The following is a 3919-nucleotide window of genomic DNA, read 5'->3' on the forward strand; positions in this document are numbered from 1 at the left end:
ACTCAGGAATGTACAAGTTTGGGGAACAGTTCAGTGGTGGAAAGCACCAGGTGTGCCTGACTCCTGCTGAGGGCTGATCGAAGAGGGAGAAGTTAAAAATCAGGAGAATTGGTTTCTACTTTAGACAGTCCCACTTACTGTGTAACTTCTAAAAAATCACTTCTCTCTGGGTCGTAAAAGGGAGAGGATTTGACCAGATGAACTGTCATGTTCCTTCCACCTCTTGAAGTCTTGCTTATGAGCACGGAATCAGAGAACCTGTGTTCATATCCAAGACATGCTACTTGTGAACTACTGTATGCAGAGAACTGCATCATTCTCTGATGCAGAGCCCTCATCTGAGGAGATAATGATAGTATCTCTCCACTCCCCCTTTCTCCTCTTTAATGAAGTCTAACTGAGATGATGGCTAAAGCATCTAATAGAACCCGGCACATAATCAATGTTCAACAAGTTATTATTACTCTGGAATTCTATAAATTAACCCTGTCCTTACTACCTTGTCACCCTGAATTTAGTGAAATTTCCTCCACTTGGTTTTGCTCTTCAGCTCGGACGCCGAAACGCTCCAAGCGCTAGCGGAAGTCACGCAGAACTGGGCTCAACCCCAGACTCCTCCCCGAAACCGCGGCTCTCCCACGTCCTGCGGAATTCAGGTTCCGACTCGACGCCAGCTCCGCGAGCGATGGTTCCGCCTCGCGCCCAGCCCCTTCCATGACAACTACAGCCCCACCCGCCTGGAGTCTCTTGAGCCCAACCGGCATCCGTCGCGGGTGGAAGTGGGCTTGGCGGAACGGGGCGGGACTTCCAGTAGGAGGCGGCAAGTTTGAAAAGTGACAACGGTAGACGTTTGCTGATTTTTGACTTTGCTTGTAGCTGCTCCCCAAACTCACCGCCTTCCTGTGGGCGGCCGGCTCTGTAGGTGAGTGTGAGAGGATGGAGGAAGGGAGCCTGCGGGCGCCTTCTCCATCCCAACGCACGGGCAGGACGCTGTGGTGTGGGTCGGGACGCCGGGCCTGGAGATGTTTTCGTTGTACTCAGCGGTGGGAGGAGGCTGAAGAAACCTTGGGAGGTGATGGGCGGGCCCATCGTTACTTTTTATTTAATTTTAGTACCAGAAACAACCAGAGCTTAGTTCCTCCGAAACTAATGGATGTTTCCTGGTGCAGCATAGACCGAAGAAGACGAGCTTGAGCTGAAATTGTTCAACTTAGGTTTACATTTATGTGTGATTTTTGGAAAGGTGGTGGCAATGTGGCTTGTTTGGCTGCAGATACTTGTCAGCTTTTTACAGATCTCCGTTGCCAAACGTCTCCTAACCAAATTAAAAACCATTAATGAAATGGCAAAAATTTCACACTTAATCCAAAATTCAAAGGAAGAGAGCAGCGCACATATAGCAATACGCATTGGTAACGCGATCATTTTTTTTTCTCTTTAAAAGTTCAAGGAACGTTTTACTTAATTTATTGAAATTGGGAGTCATTTCTGTTTATTTCAATCTCTTTCTTCTGGAACTGTGACGTCCATAAATAATTTATTTTAACAAAACAAAGTGTGTAAAATTTAACAGGTAAACTTTTGGTACCTACTCTGCTCAGCATCCTAGTGCTGCAAATAAATGAGAAACCAGAGGAGTAATTAGCAGTTAATCTCTGCTACTACAGTCGTTAGAGGATTGCTGCATACATATTAAGCCATTTATATACTTTATCCCACCTGGAGCCTCAAACTATGTACTTGGAAGGTGTCTTTCTTCATCTGTCACTCTCCATACACACACGTTAATGAATAAATTGTAACTGAAACTGTACTTTGAAAGAATGATAGAATTTAGATTTTGGAAGAGGTTCCAAAAGGAAATATTGGAAGTTTGGGAAAGTTAGGAGACTAACTTGGAGCAGAAATTTCATTCAATTACTAAAGGTTTTAGAAGCCTAGCAGAAAAATTTGAATTAAATGTGGTGGTATATTCAAACAAATGTTATATGATGCATTGTGTTTTTATAAGGATTAATCTGATAGCAGAGTGCCAAACATTCGAGAAGAGAGGAATGAGTGATAATAATTATGAAGACCTTTTACACTTACACTTTCTCTTGCAATATTCTCTAATTCAGATGCAGCTTGATTTGGAAAAGTGACTTTTTCTGAAGTCTTTCTTTGGTCTGATCCTTTAATGAACAGTTTTTAAGTCTATGACTTAGATGAAAATGTAGAATGCATATTTATGCCGAAGGGGACATCTAATATGTGATGCATCAGAATCCAGATTCCAAAAGATCCTAGCTCTGTGGCCTGGCAAGGGGTCTCATGCTTGTAATTCCAGCACTTTGGGAGGCTGAGGTGGGAGGATCAATTGAGCCCAGGAGTTTAAGACCAGCCTGGGCAACATAGTGAGACCCCATCTCCACAGACACACACACACATTAATTAGCAGGGCCTGGTGGTGTGTGCCTGCTGTAGTCCCGGCTACTTGTGAGGCTGAAGCAGTAGGATAGCTTGAGCCTGGGAGGAGTTCGAGGCTGCAGTGAGCTCTGATTGTGCCACACTGCACTCCAGCTTGGGTGACAAACTGAGACCCTGTCTCAAAGAAAAAAATAAATAAACAGGAGGTCCTAGCTCTAAAAGGAAAGCTTGCAATCATGAAATTTAGTGGTAGAAAGTACAAAGCCTTGCCTAAGGTTTAAATAATCAGTGTATACAACAACAACACAAGTGACACAGCAGATGTGACCAAAAAGAGACAGAGAGAAAAAGCAAAGGGAAAAAAAGGAACAGGGGGAAGCCAGAGCTTGATATAAGTGGGTCATGATGAAGTTATTGGAGTTTCGGTTGATCAGTAAGTGCTACAGCAGAGGCCATTAATACTGTGCGCTAGGCAGACCATATTTGGAGGGCCATGTTCAGTTTGGGCATTACATTTTAAGAAGACATTTACAAAATAGTGTGTGTTAGAGGAAGGTGAATAAGTTGGTGGTTTCTAAAACAATGTCATAAAAGGAATATTTTAAAGTTACATATAGCCATATATAAAGAAATAATACATACTTTAGAGAAGGGAGGGCTTAGCAGATGTGTAATAGCTTTCTTTACATTTTTGAAAATGGTGTCATGTAAACAGATTAATTCTATTATTATTATTATTCTATTCAGTTGCAGTGACTATACATAGGACCAGGAGGTAAAATTACCACAAAACATATTTCCACACACTACGAAGAAGAGTTATTTAATTTGGAACCATAATAAAGTGGGAAAAAGTTAGATTGAGAGTGAATTCTGTGATGTTGTCACATGCTCAAGCTGAATTGGGAAGCTATTGTTAATCGTTGCTTAGAATGGTTTCCATTCATTAGAGGTTAGGCAAGTTGCCAAAGCTTCTTTTAACCCTAAGATTCTAAAAAACATTAGGAGCCTAAAGAAGTAGATTTCCAGAATTGTGGGCCATTTCAATTTGTTTGCAAAATTGAATATATTCACCTTGGGTCTCAGATCATTCTGTTTCACTAGAGAGTAGGGGATCTGAAGGTAACACAATACGTTTAAGTGAGTGGCTGAGAGCAATAGCAGTGGCTGCTATTGCTGCTCATTTTCCTCTTGCTGTTACCTTGCTATTTTTGTAGTTACAGTGAGAGATATGAAGAAAATGAAAAGATCCTAGCTTACTATAATGTCACAATGTAGTGTCAGAGTTCTGTAAACATAATTCCAGTACATTGCAACAAGTATTATAACAGGGTTAAATGCAAAACTCTAGGACAAGGTTCCCTTCCCTTTTCCCTTCTCTTTTCTCTTCCCTTTTCCCTTTCCTTTCCTTTTCCCTTCCCTTCCCTTCCCTTTTCCCTTTGCTTCCCTTGGGCTCAAATGATTCACTTGCTTTGGCCTCCCAAACTGCTGAGATTACAGGTACAAGTTT

General features: G+C 41.9%; 1 protein-coding gene across 1 annotated transcript in view; it reads left to right on the forward strand.

Annotated features, from left to right (window-relative positions):
* Positions 1–765: 765 nt before the first annotated feature.
* The window catches only part of NUF2 (NUF2 component of NDC80 kinetochore complex), a 34629-nt gene continuing 31475 nt past the window's right edge, over positions 766–3919 (forward strand). The window contains exon 1 of the mRNA XM_017534038.2: positions 766–922. The gene's annotated coding sequence lies outside the window, so the exon portion shown is untranslated. The remainder of the gene's footprint in view (positions 923–3919) is intronic.

Source organism: Cebus imitator, unplaced genomic scaffold, assembly GCF_001604975.1.
Source record: "Cebus imitator isolate Cc_AM_T3 unplaced genomic scaffold, Cebus_imitator-1.0 Scaffold84, whole genome shotgun sequence".
NCBI classification, from domain to species: Eukaryota; Metazoa; Chordata; class Mammalia; order Primates; family Cebidae; genus Cebus; species Cebus imitator.